Raw genomic sequence first — 18,945 nt, forward strand, 5'->3', positions numbered from 1 at the left:
TGGCAAAAGCTACTGACATTGTGATTTTAATTTTTCACACTCCTGAATGTATCTCTCAACTGATTCCAAGTGCAAAGGAAGAATGGGGTGCTTTTGTTAGGCCCACTAAAGCACTAACACTGACTTTAATTTATTGATTAATTTTCATGACTATCTCTATTGTGAATATAACATTGGGTATTTGGAAAAGAGATATGAATAAGGCATGTTCTTTCTTATAATCTATTAGAAATATGTACTATTTTATTATCAAGTGTACCTGATCCAAATAACAGTATTCCTCTTCCAGTTTACTATTTCTCATAACACCACAGAAAGTGCTAAATATGTGCAAGGAAATTTTCTTCTAAATATAGAGCTTGTGGATGGTGAGTGGTTGGAGCTTCCTGAGAACTAAACTTCAGACAGATTAACTGGAATTTATATGACAGATCAATGCAGATCTAGCAGCAGATAATGCAAGGAATCCTAGGATAATGGACAATTGCCATCAAGGAGGACTACTGGTAGACTTCAGAGAGATATGGGTAATAGCTGATATAACAACAACATTATCTAAAGATAATAAATAAGCATGAGTCTAGGCTGTCTAGTGATAGAACTCAAAACGTCTTGGATTAGTTGAGATTGAGCCTGGGTACTGAAGTAGATGATAGAGTAGGGTAAAGCATACCCTAGTTTAGACTCCAAGTTAGTGACTCAGACATGGAAAAAAAAAATGATCAAATTCCTAGAAGGCAGAGCGTTGGTTAAAAGTAACAGGGAAAAGGGTCAGTAATAGAACTAGGTTATATGGTTGGGTGGCAAGTCTGACTGGTCACTGAGCTGTGCATTAAATTATCTATACTTGTTATACTATGCACAAATGAACTATATTTGTCAGTGGAATCTAATTCATGGGTGAGCCTGGAAATCATTTACATTGTCCTAACTTTGAGGAATAGGGCAAGAAGCCAGGAAAATTCTTATCACAGTGTCTAAGGCAATGTAATGTTTCCAGTAGATATTGGTAATACTAGTAGAGAGATGGTGTCATGATATGCAGGGGAACAAAGCCTGGATTAGCAAACAGGAAACCTGGATTCTAAACCTGGCTCTGCTAATAACTAGTTGGAAAATATTGGACAAGTCACTTTGCCTCCCTGGGATTTATTTTTCTCATACATACAGTGAGGGATTTGGACTATATAGATCTCTCTTCGTTCTTATAATTTTATCATTCTATGGCAAATGACTTGTATTTATTCCGTGTTTTTTTTTTTTAATTTGGGAAGACATTCTAAAATGCGTAACATATTACCTGAGAACAGACCATGCTTATACAACTAAACCAACATCTGGATTTGTATTTTTATTCAGTTGACTACATCTTATAAATACCATTAAAAATAGCATTCTTGCTTTTATTTCTTTGTTGCTCCTCTCTTTTTTGCCAAGATTCAAATAAGGTCACTGAATAGGGACAAGAGAGTATAAAATGAGTTTTTGCTTTATTTTGTTTATTTTGGCAACTGAAATGAAAATTTCACATTTCCTAGAAAATAGTGGAAATACTTGGTATAGACTATCTGCATTTATATGACTGGGTAATTGTTAAACCATTTTTTTGTTATACTTCCCTAACTAATGAATACTTTCCTTTCCCTCTGAATTTTACCCAAACTAGTATGGTTTTGCCTCTTTTAGGTCTACAAATTTGATTTATAAATACTTAAAGGATGAAATATGTCTTATATTTTCATCTTCCACGTACAGGAAGTATGGATCCACTCATATTTTGTTTGTTTTCCTTTTAATGTTATATGTTAGTTAGTTTGGGAAGATTTGCTTGCCAACAATGTTCTTCTTATTTGGCAAAATTGCACGTGTTGCATAACATTATCCATGCATCATTTAACAGTGCTTCACAATTTATAGTATCATACTGACTATGCGATATTGTTCCCTTTGATAAGCCTTGAGATTTCTTGACTCAGGGTAACAAGAAAATTACAAGAAAGGTTCATACCTCTAAACACTTCTGGGCATCCATTAAATTATTCCTTGCTTGTAGTTTAGTCTTCCCACAACTATCTATCATCTTCTAAGTTTTAGATATCTTGGTTTAAGAGGATACTATGCAAATACATTAAAGATGCCCCTGATACAGACTTAAGTTTTCATTAAAAGTTTCATGTGGAGGGGTGCCTGGGTGGCTCAGTCGGTTAAGAGTCCAACTGTGTTTCAGCTCAGGTCGTGATCTCCTGGTTGGTGAGTTCGAGCCCCATGTGGGGCTCTATGCTGATGGTGCAGAGTCAGCTTGGGATTCGCTCTCTCTCCCTCTCTCTCTGCCCTTCCCTTACTCACAATCTCTGCCTCTCTCAAAATAAAGTTCCAATCAAACGGAACAGCATGCATTCCTAAAATTTAGTGCATTTGAAGACCTCCTACCTAAGTATTATCAACTTGATAATCAATAATGTGAAATACATGTGGACATATTCAGACTCATTTTTTTAAAAATTCCTAACCTATTTCTGGTTTAATCTTCCAGCAGCCAGTATCACAAACAATAACAAAGCTACTTAAAAGAGAATATACCACGGTTAAATACTTCATTGATAGTAATAAATTAGTGGTATCTTAGGATCACCTTGTCACCATCATTGCTCTAGAGGAGGAGAAAGTAATAGTGAAGAAACTGGAAAAGGTGAATATTTTAATAAATGCATACAGATTAACATACAAAAAATATGGCAATGATAACCAGTGACCTTTATAGAATATTACAGTCAATTCAGTATCTTCACCTATTTTATTTCATTTTGGCTTTACAGTAACTCTAAAGGATAGGAGAGGATAAGTATGCAACACAGAATGTGTCTAGGGTACTTTCTCAAAAGCACACATGAGGACTCAAGCCAGATCTTCTGATAAGTAGTTTCATCACAAAACATTATCTCTCTAAATCTAGCTAAAGCAGGTGAACAAATCATCATAATGTTTGGTTAGTGGTCTTTTCCTGTCATCTTTCCTATAAGGAAAGAAATTTATAATCTTCCATATAACCTATGACTGAGTATGTGTGAATTGGAAAAAGACTATTAGAAGCAACAAAAATATCTGTAGGTAAGAATTGGTTCAGAGTTTCTGGTCAGGTTCTGAGAGAGTTATATGAGAAGAAAGAAATATGGAGTTATTAAACACACATAGAACAACTGGAGAATAATCAATCATGTGATATGAAATGAATCTTCAGTAGGAATCAAACCACAAATTGAAAAAAATTAAGCTGTGAGAAGGCAGTCAGTTAATTCACACATGGTTTAGATACCAATAAATCTATTTGGAGCAAGCACAGATTTGTTGTCCATAGAAACTAAAAATGGTCATATTTCCAAGTAAAGGAAAAAGAAAATGTCAAATTTATTGACAGCAAGACACAACTAGAAAATAATTATGCTTAAAGTAAAATCAGCTTATCTAATTAATTTGTAAAATTTAGATTATTTTAGTCTCTCCCAAGTAACACATAGTACTGTCTTAACGTACTTCTAGCCTAAGAAGTCATCATTGATTTCATTCAAATTATTACATTAAAATCTATGGGAACTTTTTGTTCTATGAGACATACAAAATAGCTGTAGTTACTCAATAAAAATAAAATGGCTTACCAATTATTAGTGATGGATTTGTCATTTCAGTTTAAAATGGGTAACAGAATTTGTTTTGATTTATAAGTAAACAAAATAAAATAAACAAAATAAAAAAATAAGGTCAATGAGATGCACACATGAGAAATGATGGACACGTTTTCTGATATTAACAGTTCTGATCATTGATTCAATCCACAAGAAGCAGTGCAATCCCAAATATGCCAGCTTTTTAGACAATATATAGCTTTTTTTCTTTGTTTTAAACTAGTAGTGATATATGTTAAGGTGACTCAGGGCATCTTCTTAATATCAAGTGATCCAAAATACACTTTTGTTGTAAATAGCAGAGTTGTTGCCACTGCCACCCAACAGTCCCCACAGACATGAATGGTTTCAGTGAGTGAAGGCAGCTCTGAAAGAGCATGCAAAGTGTGACATTTATCTGTTGACTATTTGGAGATGACTTGATACTCCTGGGACACATCCACTTCGGGTTCACTCTTATGGTTCTGTCACTGTTCCCAAATGGTCAAGAGTAAACCTGAAAGATCTTCATAAAAACTATCTTCCGCCTCATGCTGAGGTCACATTTCCCTAGCCATGGGTCTATGGATAATGGAACCTGCTTTACGTAGCATAGGCCAGTGGCTTTCAAACTTGTTTTTATTTTGTCCTATACTAAGAAATATATTTTACATAAAGACACTTTAAACACACATACACACACTAAAAAGTATTTTAATGAAACTATCTTTTACTATCTGTAATGCTTGCTGACATTTTTTATTCCATTTTTTAAAGTTTTAATTGCATCCCATTTAATTTGCTGCAAGACTCACAAATGTAGGTATTTCCACTTGCAGTTTGCAAACCTTTGGTTTAGGAAACTCTCATTTTGACAGGCCTACTATCTCCAATCTATTTTTCACTAGGAAATAAAAGAAAAACTTACAGCAGTTATGAAGTAATGGTGTGAAGTTTGAGATAAAAAATATTATTTTAAAGTGCATTTTGTAAATTCTAAAATGCTGTATTTGTTGTCTTTGACTTTGTTAACAATTACGTGTCTTAAATGTCCAATTAGGGATGATGATGTACAAAAAATATGAATTATCACTACACTTACAATTTAGTTTCAAATTCTTCATGCCATTTGGCCATGCAAAAAGGTTGATCTATATAATCCATTGAAAGACATGACCTCTATTATGCAATATAAAGACATTTGGAAGATTAAAATTAACTGAAATATATTAATGGTCATAAGAATCCACATCATAAGGTATTGCTTATTAGATAAAAGTGAGTAGCTGATTTGAGATATATGCAAACAATGATCTTGCACGGCATCCTGTTTTGTTACCTCAACTAGCAATGACAAATTAATTTCATGTATATAACTCATTATCTTGTCATTGAAAGTATATAGATGAATATATTTATCAAAGCTGTCTATGCAAATATGATATGAAAAATCAATGAAAATAATATATTCTGAAGCTATGTTATTGTTTATAGTTTCTGGTGCCTATAGGGTTTAAGTTTTGTGTTTCCTTAAACCCACAATAGTCTTATTCTGGTTGTTTATTCTGATTATTTTATTAAAAAATAAATAAATTTTGGTACAAATAAGTGGAGCCTAGTTCAAGTTAAAGGAATAAAGACCATGATAGATGACACACAGTAAGAGATTAGTAAATGTTCAGTAACTTGATAGTCATATCTACACTAAAAAATTCTGACTCTTGGCCTTTTCTTTTTGTATTATATATTTACTCTTCCCCATTAAATGAAGAAAATAAACTTTTGTTAGGCCTAATTAGATACGCACTTTCCCCAATGGGCTAGATTTGGACTGCCTCTCTATTTCTTGTTGGCAATGCTTTCAAATTTCCAGGGTACTCTCTTCTGCTGTATAATCCTCAATCATACTGCATGCATTTATTTAGGTTAGGAGACAATAGCATAATATAATGACTGATGCAAGTGAACATGATTCCTTAAAAGCCTAGGAAATTTTAAATAGATATGGTTAGAAAAACTATTTTGAGTGATCCCATTCTCTGGTCTCTTTGTTTTTTTTTTTTTTTTTTAATATATGAAATTTATTGTCAAATTGGTTACCATACAACACCTAGTGCTCATCCCAAAAGGTGCCCTCCTCAATACCCATCACCCACCCTCTCCTCCCTCCCACCCCCCATCAACCCTCAGTTTGTTCTCAGTTTTTAAGAGTCTCTTATGCTTTGGCTCTCTCCCACTCTAACCTCTTTTTTTTTTCCCCTTCCCCTCCCGCATGGGTTTCTGTTAAGTTTCTCAGGATCCACATAAAAGTGAAACCGTATAGTATCTGTCTTTCTCTGAATGGCTTATTTCACTTAGCATCACACTCTCCAGTTCCATCCACGTTGCTACAAAAGGCCATATTTCATTTTTTTCATCTCCACGTAGTATTCCATTGTGTATATAAACCACAATTTCTTTATCCATTCATCAGTTGATGGACATTTAGGCTCTTTCCATACTTTGGCTATTGTTGACAGTGCTGCTATAAACATTGGGGTACAAGTGCCCCTATGCATCAGTACTCCTGTATCCCTTGGATAAATTCCTAGCAGTGCTATTGCTGGGTCATAGGGTAGGTCTCTTTTTAATTTTCTGACGAACCTCCACACTGCTTTCCAGAGCGGCTGCACCAATTTGCATTCCCACCAAAAGTGCAAGAGGGTTCCCGTTTCTCCGCATCCTCTCCAGCATCTAGAGTCTCCTGATTTGTTCATTTTGGCCACTCTGACTGGCGTGAGGTGATATCTGAGTGTGGTTTTGATTTGTATTTCCCTGATAAGGAGCGACGTTGAACATCTTTTCATGTGCCTCTGGGCCATCCGGATGTCTTCTTTAGAGAAGTGTCCATTCATGTTTTCTGCCAATTTCTTCACTGGGTTATTTGTTTTTCGGGGGTGGAGTTTGGTGAGCTCTTTATAGATTTTGGATACTAGCCCTTTGTCCGATATGTCATTTGCAAATATCTTTTCCCATTCCGTTGGTTGCCTTTTAGTTTTGTTGGTTGTTTCCTTTGCTGTGCAGAAGCTTTTTATCTTCATAAGGTCCCAGTAATTCACTTTTGCTTCTAATTCCCTTGCCTTTGGGGATGTGTCGAGTAAGAGATTGCTACGGCTGAGGTCAAAGAGGTCTTTTCCTGCTTTCTCCTCGAGGGTTTTGATGGTTTCCTGTCTCACATTCAGGTCCTTTATCCATTTTGAGTTTATTTTTGTGAATGGTGTGAGAAAGTAGTCTAGTTTCAACCTTCTGCATGTTGCTGTCCAGTTCTCACAGCACCGTTCGTTAAAGAGACTGTCTTTTTTCCATTGGATGTTCTTTCCTGCTTTGTCAAAGATGAGATGGCCATACGTTTGTGGGTGTAGTTCTGGGGTTTCTATTCTATTCCATTAGTCTATGTGTCTGTTTTTGTGCCAATACCATGCTGTCTTGATGATTACAGCTTTGTAGTAGAGGCTAACGTCTGGGATTGTGATTCCTCCTGCTTTGGTCTTCTTCTTCAAAATTACTTTGGCTCTTCGGGGCCTTTTGTGGTTCCATATGAATTTTAGGATTGCTTGTTCTAGTTTCGAGAAGAATGCTGGTGCAATTTTGATTGGGATTGCATTGAATGTGTAGATAGCTTTGGGTAGTATTGACATTTTGACAATATTTATTCTTCCAATCTATGAGCAGGGAATATCTTTGCTTTTCTTTATATCTTCTTCAATTACCTTCATAAGCTTTCTATAGTTTTCAGCATACAGATCTTTCACATCTTTGGTTAGATTTATTCCTAGGTATGTTATGCTTCTTGGTGCAATTGTGAATGGGATCCGTTTCTTTATTTGTCTTTCTGTTGCTTCATTGTTAGTGTATAAAAATGCAACTGATTTCTGTACATTGATTTTGTATCCTGCAACTTTGCTGAATTCACGTATCAGTTCTAGCAGACTTTTAGTTGAGTCTATCGGATTTTCCATGTATAATATCACATCATCTGCAAAAAGCGAAAGCTTGACTTCATCTTTGCCAATTTTAATGCCTTTGATTTCCTTTTGTTGTCTGATTGCTGATGCTAGAACTTCCAACACTATGCTAAACAACAGCAGTGAGAGTGGACATCCCTGTTGTCTTCCTGATCTCAGGGAAAAAGCTCTCAGTTTTTCCCCATTGAGGATGATGTCAGCTGTGGGCTTTTCATAAATGGCTTTTATGATCTTTAAGTATGTTCCTTCTATCCCGACTTTCTCAAGGGTTTTTATTAAGAAACGGTGCTGGATTTTGTCAAAGGCCTTTTCTGCATCGATTGACAGGATCATATTGTTCTTCTCTTTTTTTTTGTTAATGTGATGTATCACGTTGATTGATTTGCGAATGTTGAACCAGCCCTGCATCCCAGGAATGAATCCCACTTGATCATGGTGAATAATTCGTTTTATATGCCATTGAATTCTATTTGCTAGTATCTTATTGAGAATTTTTGCATCCATATTCATCAGGGATATTGGCCTGTAGTTCTCTTTTTTTACTGGGTCTCTGTCTGGTTTAGGAATCAAAGTAATACTGGCTTCATAGAATGAGTCTGGAAGTTTTCCTTCCCTTTCTATTTCTTGGAATAGCTTGAGAAGGATAGGTATTATCTCTGCTTTAAACATCTGGTAGAACTCCGCTGGGAAGCCATCTGGTCCTGGACTCTTATTTGTTGGGAGATTTTTGATAACCGATTCAATTTTTTAGCTGGTTATGGGTCTGTTCAAGCTTTCTATTTCCTCCTGATTGAGTTTTGGAAGAGTGTGGGTGTTTAGGAATTTGTCCATTTCTTCAAGGTTGTCCAATTTGTTGGCATATAATTTTTCATAGTATTCCCTGATAACTGTTTGTATCTCTGAGGGATTGGTTGTAATAATTCCATTTTCATTCATGATTTTATCCATTTGGGTCATCTCCCTTTTCTTTTCGAGAAGCCTGGCTAGAGGATTGTCAATTTTGTTTATTTTTTCAAAAAACCAACTCTTGGTTTGGTTGATCTGCTCTACAGTTTTTTTAGATTCCATATTGTTTATTTCTTCTCTGATCTTTATTATTTCTCTTCTTCTGCTGGGTTTAGGCTGCCTTTGCTGTTCTGCTTCTAGTTCCTTTAGGTGCGCTGTTAGATTTTGTATTTGGGATTTTTCTTGTTTCTTGAGATAGGCCTGGATGGCAATGTATTTTCCTCTCAGGACTGCCTTCGCTGCGTCCCAAAACGTTTGGATTGTTGTATTTTCATTTTCATTTGTTTCCATATATTTTTTAATTCCTTCTCTAATTGCCTGGTTGACCCACTCATTCTTTTGTAGGGTGTTCTTTAACCTCCATGCTTTTGGAGGTTTTCCAGACTTTTTCCTGTGGTTGATTTCAAGCTTCATAGCATTGTGGTCTGAAAGTATGCATGGTATAATTTCAATTCTTGTAAACTTATGAAGGGCTGTTTTGTGACCCAGTAGATGATCTATCTTGGAGAATGTTCCATGTGCACTCGAGAAGAAAGTATATTCTGTTGCTTTGGGATGCAGAGTTCTAAATATATCTGTCAAGTCCATCTGATCCAATGTCTCATTCAGGGCCCTTGTTTCATTATTGACCGTGTGTGTGTCTAGATGATCTATCCATTTCTGTAAGTGGGGTGTTAAAGTCCCCTGCAATTACCACATTCTTATCAATAAGGTTGCTTATGATTATGAGTAATTGTTTTATATATTTGGGGGCTCCGGTATTCGGCGCATAGACATTTATAATTGTTAGCTCTTCCTGATGGATAGACCCTGTAATTATTATATAATGCCCTTCTTCATCTCTTGTTACAGCCTTTAATTTAAAGTCTAGTTTGTCTGATATAAGTATGGCTACTCCAGTTTTCTTTTGGCTTCCAGTAGCATGATAAATAGTTCTCCATCCCCTCACTCTCAATCTAAAGGTGTCCTCAGGTGTAAAATGAGTCTCTTGTAGACAGCAAATAGATGGGTCTTGTTTTTTTATCCATTCTGATACCCTATGTCTTTTGGTTGGCGCATTTAGTTCATTTACATTCAGTGTTATTATAGAAAGATACGGGTTTAGAGTCATTGTGATGTCTGTATGTTTTATGCTTGTAGTGATGTCTCTGGTACTTTGTCTCACAGGATCCCCCTTAGGATCTCTTGTAGAGCTGGTTTAGTGGTGACAAATTCCTTCAGTTTTTGTTTATTTGGGAAGACCTTTATCTCTCCTTCTATTCTAAATGACAGACTTGCTGGATAAAAGATTCTCAGCTGCATATTTCTTCTGTTTAGCACACTGAAGATATCGTGCCAATTCTTTCTGGCCTGCCAAGTTTTAAAAGAGAGATCAGTCACGAGTCTTATAGGTCTCCCTTTATATGTGAGGGCACGTTTATCCCTTGGTGCTTTCAGAATTTTCTCTTTATCCTTCTATTTTGCCAGTTTCACTATGATATGTCATGCAGAAGATCGATTCAAGTTACGTCTGAAGGGAGTTCTCTGTGCCTCTTGGATTTCAATGCCTTTTTCCTTCCCCAGTTCAGGGAAGTTCTCAGCTATAATTTCTTCAAGTACCCCTTCAGAACCTTTCCCTCTCTCTTCCTCCTCTGGAAACCAATTATGCGTATATTATTTCTTTTTAGTGTATCACTTAGTTCTCTAATTTTCCCCTCATACTCCTGGATTTTTTTTATCTCTCTTTCTCTCAGCTTCCTCTTTTTCCATAACTTTATCTTCTAGTTCACCTATTCTCTCCTCTGCCTCTTCAATCCGAGTTGTCGTCGTTTCTATTTTGTTTTGCATTTTGTTAAAAGCGCTTTTCAGCTCCTGGTGACTGTTCCTTAGTCTCTTGATCTCTGTAGCAAGAGATTCTCTGCTGTCCTCTATACTGTTTTCAAGCCCAGTGATTAATTTTATGTCTATTTTTCTAAATTCACTTTCTGTTATATTATTTAAATCCTTTTTGATCAGTTCATTAGCTGTTGTTATTTCCTGGAGTTTCTTCTGAGGGGAATTCTTCCACTTGGTCATTTTGGATAGTCCCTGGCGTGGTGAGGACCTGCAGGGCACTTCCCCTGTGCTGTGGTGTATAACTGGAGTTGGTGGGCGGAGCCTCAGTCAGACCTGATGTCTGCTCCCAGCCCACCGCTGGGGCCACAGTCAGACTGGTGTGTGCCTTCTCTTCCCCTCTCCTAGGGCAGCATTCACTGTGGGGTGGCGTGGCCCGTCTGGGCTACTTGCATACTGCCAGGCTTGTGGCGCTGGGGATCTGGTGTATTAGCTGGGGTGGGTAGGCAAGGTGTACGGGGGCAGGAGGGGCAGGCTTAGCTCGCTTCTCCTTAGGTGATCCACTTTAGGAGGGGCCCTGTGCCAGTGGGAGGGAGTCATATCCGCTGCCGGAGGTTTGGCTCTGCAGAAGGACAGAGTTGGGTGTTTGGGAGGAGCGAGCAAGTTCCCTGGCAGCAACTGGTTCCCTTTGGGATTTTGGCTGGGGGATGGGTGGGGAAGATGGCGCTGGCGAGCGCCTTTGTTCCCCACCAAACTGAGCTCTGTCGTCTGGGGGCTCAGCAGCTCTCCCTCCCTTTGTCCTCCAGCCTTCCTGCTTTCTGAACAGAGCTGTTAACTTATGACCTCCCAGAGGCTAAGTCACGCTTGATGTGGAAACACAGTCCATCAGGCCCCTCCGCTTTTGCCAGCCAGACTCGGGGGCTCTGCTTGGCCGGCGAGCCACCCCTCTGCCCCGGCTCCCTCCCGCAAGTCAGTGGAGCGCGCACCGCCTGGCCACCCTTCCTACCCTCTTCAGTGGGCCTCTCGTCTGCGCTTGGCTCCGGAGACTCCGTTCTGCTAATCCTCTGGCAGTTTTCTGGGTTATTTAGGCAGGTGTAGGTGGAATCTAAGTGATCAGCAGGACGCGCGGTGATCCCAGCGTCCTCCTATGCAGCCATCTTCCCTCCGAATCCCTCTGGTCTCTTACTTTGAATATTCATTAGTCTCTAGAAAATAACTTCAAAGTCTATACAGAAACCAGCATAATGCAGAGCTTGCTATATTAAAATTTACATACTTATTTAAGTTTTTTTTTCTGTTCTTGTAGAAGGAGACGGATATTTTAGATACCATAAATGTTATAAGTGGAAGGTCAAATGTTCAAATTATGACCTATGGGGGTACAATCTTTGGATATGTAAATAATACAGAAAGCTAATTATTATAAAAACATCATTTCATTTTATCTCAAACATATTTTCACTAAGTTCCAAAGCATGGGTTCTTTCCTTGAGTTACTATATTCAGGAATATTTTATAGGCTACATGCAATGAACTAAAGACAAATATAGATTTATTTGGGTTAGGTCAATTCAGCTGTATGGTAATACAAGTGACACAGAAAAATGCCATTAGGACTTTCTTTTTCCTGGAAATGAGCTCTTTCTTTGTCCCATATATTGAGGAAATATGCTGCATACTATGTACATACTAGTGTGTTGGAACAATTCAAACTTTTTACCTGGATGATAAGCAGTAGATTTCTAAGGAAAAAACTGGAGACACTTCCTCACACTAACCAGGTAGCCTTAGAGTAAAGGTAAATTGGGTATCAGATTTTGGCTGGATGAGGCCAAACATATGAGTTAACTTTGTTGTTACCCTTCTGCTCATGACAGTAGCCTATAGACTGATTTTGAGACGGAGTAGACTGGACTACAGAAGATTTTTGAACCCTATAAATGAATTTGGAGGTGATTTCTTTTAAATTAGTCAAAATAGTGTTCTAGGTCCAGCATTGTGTCAAGTGTAGTAAAGTGTGGAATCATTATAATGAAGAAGCATGCATTCTGTCATTGATTTGATGTAAAATCTGTATGCACATAGAATGAATTTCCCTTGAGAATTTCCAAACTAATTTATCATAAGTTTAACATACTGTTAAAGGGATCTAAAATTTAGTTATTATTTAAAATATTCTACCTTATCCATTCTAGTTATTTAAAAAATGGTAAATAAGGCAATTTGCAATTTTGAGTAAATTGCAATTTGCTCAATATATGGACACTTTTCTACAGGTCTTTAAGAAACAATTTTAGTTAAATTTACTTTAGAACACTGGTCTAGCTACTCTGTCCAATATATATTTTATTTAACAAACCCCATTTTTACTCATTTTCTCGACTTGCAGTAATTCTTTCTCTTTTATAAATTGTAAATGTTATTCATCTTTTAGCAACCAATCCTAACTTCCAGCTCTAATATCAACAATTTAAGTTAATCATTTTATTCACAATAACTAACATGAAAGAAACTTGGAATACACTAAAATGAAAATTATGAGGCTAATTCAAAAAAGCAAGTGACAAAAAATAATAGCTTTTATTTTTGATGTTTATATGAGTCATAAGTTTCATCACTATTATTTCTCTAGTTTAGTTTTATTAGCATTCTTTGAGCCATAAGATATTTTGTTCTAATCCACATTTTTCCGACTGAAGGTGACAAAAGCTTATTTTTATGCAACAAAGCAGTGCTTTGTGATTTTGCTAATTCCCTGATAGGGTCTTTCAGTCTTTTTAATACTTTTGTGTCTCCCATCTCACAAAGAAAAATGAATAATTTCTTCTGAATCAAAACAATATTCACACAAGACCTCAAACAACACCTCATTGCATCTTGAGCCAAAAATATTGCAAAGATGGAGAATAAACTTTAATGTTATGGTGACATTTTATTGACTTGTCCATTTTCTTGCATAGATTGGTCAATAAAGTACAATGAGCAAAAGGAAGACAGAAGGTAATCTCAGATGTCTCACCACCTAATATACTCTTCTCAATGAAACAGTCATGCACGTTATTCATAAAAGAGCACAACTGGCTAGCTGATCCATCAATCAAGAGTATAAAATGCCAACAAAAAATAATTCTGGTTTGTATGCAAATTGAGTAGTAGAATATATTTCCAAAAAGAGGTATTATAAGCCAGTGATTGCCAACTTAATTTTTGTCTTTAAAGGGTAATTGGGAAAAAAATTGGTAGCATTTATGAAGGGATTAAAAATACTCAAAACAATTTTTAACAATATATAATTATGATAATATCAAGACTATTACAATATGATGTCTCATGATGTTTGTCAGAGCAGCTCCAATAATTTTACTATTCCTTTTGTGAGTCTTGGGTACGTTGCCAATATTTGTTTAAAGCTGTTTAATGCCCTGACTTCTCCTTCTTGTATTCATATAAGACAAAGTATCTTGATGTTTTAAGAAATGTATAATCATTATTTAGTTTGACAATATGTTCTATAAGATCATGCTTATTTAGTAAGAGAAAAGGTATATTTTACACATTGGTCAAAATTTGGAAGCATAAAATGTTGCCATGGGATACTTGTGGGCACAGTTTTACATCCTCTTTTTAAACCACTAACTATTGTCCCCCATTCAAGCTGACTGATCTGGAATAAAAAGTGTTTTTACATTCTTAAGACTTTGTCCTTCTTTCCACCAAAAGAACTCTAAAACTCTTTGGACAAATATGTCTTAAGTATCAGTGTTATCATTGTTGCCATTATTACTATTTTAACTCATATACATCTAAATTTGTATCCTTCCTTATTTTTCCTTTGGAGTATATTTCCACATGAGTCAATGTGTCTTATCAATAGACAACAGGAGAAATATCAATACAAAAATGAACACCTGGATTCCTTAGGTAAATCACTTAAAATTTGATATAGTTCTTAAAAAAATTTAAATCTTTATTTTTGAGAGAGTGGGAGACACAGAGCATGAGTGGAGGAAGGGCAGAGAGAGAGGGAGACACAGTATCCCAAGCAGGCTCTAGTCTCTGAACTGTCAGCACAGAGCCCAATGCTGGGCTCCAACTCATGAGCCGTGAGATCATGAACTGAGCCAAAGTTGGATGCTTAACCAACTGAGCCACCCAGGCAACCAGATACAGTTTTAACATACTGCTAGATGGTGGTGAACTAGATCATTTAAAAGCTATTTTCCTATTTACAAATTATATTATTCATATAATCCTCAAAATAGTATTTCAAAGTATATATTATATATGGTAGCTATATTTATCTCCATAACACAACTGAAAAAATTGATATGAAAAGAATTTTGTGACTTACCGAAGATATCATGGCAACTCAGCTACGAAGATTTTCCTGTATTTATTTACTATAATTGCCTATATTTGCAGCAAAACATACCTGTATAAAATTTTCCAGAATCTGTTTTATAAAATACATCTTAATATTTTGTAAATTTGCTATATCGGAGTTCAATTTAACTTGCGTCTTTTTTTACATGAATATGACTCTGCTTTGTTATACACTTTTAAATACATAATATATTATTATTTCCCCAATGCATAACAATACATTGTAAATATTCTTTTGAGACAGTTGTTCTCTAAGACAGGTATTAAACTTTTCTTTCAATATCAATATTTTCTCATTATACAGGAAATACTGATTTGGATTCAAAATCAGGAGATGCAACAGGATGTTTTCTCCATCCAGTAGACAAAACAATCTTTCATACACCCTGAACATGCATTCCAAACAATAAATAGTAAGAGATATTTCTTCATCAAGAGTATAAATGTCTCATTGTGACAAATGGCTTCTTATTTTCTATAGACTGTGGCCTTTTGGATTTGTTAGATGACAGAGGGTGGAAATCTCATTCATTATTTTCTTCTCTTCTTATATTCTCAAAATGGCTCTAAATAATCTTCATTTCTCAGTGTCAGTACTCTGACTGACAAACATAACAAAAGAGGGTTTTCAATTTTAAACTCATGGAAGACTAAGAAATGCTTAAGAAAGCCATATATGTGCAGTCAAATCCTCTACCACTGAGCTATACCCTCTCTAAGAAAACCATATATGTGAAGGACAAAAGAATTAATTTCATTTGGACTGAATTGTTAGAGCTCTTTACCTTATAACTATCAAAATCACCAGCTTTATCTTACACTTTCATCTTTTTCTTCAATCTTTAAAAAATTGTCAATTTTTTTCCTGTATTGTGATTTAGAAATTTATATTTCAATTACGCTTCAAAAATTATATATAATTTTCTTTTGCTGTTAACATTACAAAAATTTCAAACCATAATAAAGTTTAAGAAAGTGAAATGATTCATGAACCATTCCTTGCTATTTTAACCTCCTTTGTCATTCCCTATTTTTTTGAACAAAGGATATGAAACATGAAGTTTTAAGCCTAAGGACAGCCCAACATGACTTATTTTATAAAGTATGTCTTGCTTAAACTTTTTTTGCATAAAAACAAGTGGCAGTCGCATGCCTTTATAAATATTTATTTGTTTCATTTCTGGATAACAGGTTTTCCCTAGGTGGTCATTAGCCAACTGGTATCAGATTACTTTTACTCCTGTAACTTTTGCCTTTGACCTAATTTTTACCATATTTTACCATATTTTCATAATCAGAAAATAAATACCTGCTTTGAAATGGTTTTCCAATTTGATTGTGTCCCCCTCCACACTGTAGGTCAGTGTTTGTTTCCTGATTTGACAGGTAATTCTTTGCTACTTTTCTTTTAGCATATAGATTGACTAACTTCTGTTACCATATTTTATAAATTACTAACTATTCTATGATTTCATTGGAAAGTGGAAATAAAATATTTAGCCCATAGTTCCTAGAAATAATATTTTTCAAAAAATTCAGCTACTATATAAATAATATTTTTTGCCATTGTTGTCTTCCTTTACATTTATCTTAAGGATGTGATTTTTCCAGTTTGATAATTATTTTAGGAGTTACTTATGCTCAATGCATAAGACTAGTATGGTTTAAAATTAGTCAAAATGACTGAATGTGTAACCATTTTAAAAAAGAATGACAAAATATATGGCGCCTGGGTGTCTCAGTCAGTTGAGCATATGACTCCTGATTTTGGCTCAGGTCATGATCCCAGGGTTGTGGGATCAAGTCCCATGCTCAGTACAGAGCCTGCTCAGAATGTTCTCTCTTTATGCCTCTGTCCTTCTCCATCTCATGCTCGCTCACTAGCTCTCACTCTCTCAAGAAAAAAAAAAAAAAAAGGAATGACAAAATAAAACAAAGCAAAATAAAAAATTAACAACTGGTACTGCAGAAGATCCAGAGAAGGGGGATCAAAATAACCAAAAGTGGAAATGATTTCTCAGAAAATTTACAAGAGTTCCAAATTGGCAGCCAGTGGTATCAATTTGATCTGAAAAAAAAAATCCATTTTGTTATTTTGTTTGGTGCCAGATTGTTTAAAAATATAATATCTTCAGATGTGGCATGTGTTTTTGATTGTCACAGATCCATACCTATTTATTGGCTTACCTGTCTATTTTTTAAAATTTTTTAATGTTTATTTTTGAGAAAGAGAGAGAGTGCGAGTGAGGGAGGGGAAGAGAGAGAGGGAGACACAGAATCTGAAACAGGCTGCAGGCTCTGAGCTGTCAGCACTGAACCCAATGCAGGGCTCGAACCCACAAGCCTTGAGATCATGACCTGAGCTGAAGTCAGAAATTCAACCCACTGAGCCACCCAGGCACCCCTACTTACCAGTCTATTTTATTGAACATAATGCTTCATATGTTTGGATATTGCAACCATGCCCTTTCTTTTTTGGTAAAACATTACTTCTTTTCTTCATACAAATTATGTTAATTCTCATTACTATATTTAAATTTTTTAAATATATTTACTTTTGAGAGACAGAGCATGAGCAGGGGAGGGGCAGAGGGAGAGGGAGACACAGAATCTGAAGCAGGATCCAGGCTTTGAGCTGTCAACAGAGAGCCCAATGCAGGACTCGAACCCATGAACCGTGAGATCATGACCTGAACCGAAATTGGATGTTTAACCGACTGAGCCATCCAGGTGTCCCATCTCATTACTGTCAGGTCACATTCACATTTCTCCATGTCCCCATTAAAAGCTTAATTTTTTTTTCTTTTAAAATCTTATAACAAGAAGTGGAGATGATAACTGGATAGTAATTAGTGCTGATCAGTGAATATTATCATTCTCCTTGGGGCATGTGGTAGTATTTTATTTTCCTACTCCCTTGCAGTTTGTCCATGTCACTTACCTTGACCAATGAATTGCCAATGTTAATAGTGTATGTCACTTCAAAGCAAAAAATTCAAAGCCAGCATACAATGCAACATGATCTCTCTTTACCCTTTTCCATAATGACCAGATTTATTCTAGACTGGTTGCTCCATCAGTCTGGATCCCAGAGTAAGGACAAAATTAGAGAGCCCACACAACCCACTGTGCACATATAACATGGGCAAGAGATAAAAATATATTTTAATTCATTTAAATTATATTGTTATTAGTTACTACAACATAACCTAGTATATCTTGATTGATGAAGAAATTGTTACAGAAGTGTGGTGCTGCTTTCACACATACACACTCACACAAAACTAAAATATGTGGCAGTGACTTAGAGATTAAGTGGCAGGCTATATAAGAAAGAGTGGAAGCTTGAAAGATAGAGAGCCATGTTGTTCAGTGGCACACTATAAGTAAAATGGCTACTTGTGACTACCTGAAAAGCACATTGTGTCCAACCTGGCATTAGGGTGGGCTTGGAGCTTGGGTCTGCAAGAGTCCTCCTAGAGTCTGGGGCTATGGGGCCTCGCCCAGTGATAGGGTGGGCTAAGAGCCTGAGGCCATAGGAATTGGTGAGGCCATAAGAATTGGCCTGGCAGTCAGGTGTGCCAGGAGCTTGGGGCTGTGGGAGTTGTCCTAGTGCTGGAAAAGTCCAGGAGTCTGGGTCTGTAGGGGCGTGGCCTGGTGCTTGTTCAGACCTGGTCCTGGGGTTTTCAGTAAAGTCAAATACTCACTTCCCTTTATTCCAAAAGGAAAGTGTTTCTGTCCATGCTGGGCTACCAAGGCTTGGTGGAGGAGTGATGGGATAATGTGAAACAATTTTTTTTTTTACCCTCTTCACTGCATCTTCTCTTATTTCTGTGCAAACACTAAAATTGATAAATCCTTTAAATTACAAAGACCCATTTAAATCATTTTTGTGGGTAGAATCAAATTGAAATTCTAGCTGTAATTCCCAGTGTTAAAACCTTTCAACTGATTAAGCTGGTATCCAGTGAATTCCTCCAATTGACACAATGACTCAGGGAAAAGGAATTAAATATTTGGCTTTTCCACCACAACCTGACTGGCACAAAATCTCTGCAATTATGCGGACAAATGCATGGGAA

This window comes from Acinonyx jubatus, chromosome X, assembly GCF_027475565.1.
Source record: "Acinonyx jubatus isolate Ajub_Pintada_27869175 chromosome X, VMU_Ajub_asm_v1.0, whole genome shotgun sequence".
Classification (NCBI taxonomy): domain Eukaryota; kingdom Metazoa; phylum Chordata; class Mammalia; order Carnivora; family Felidae; genus Acinonyx; species Acinonyx jubatus.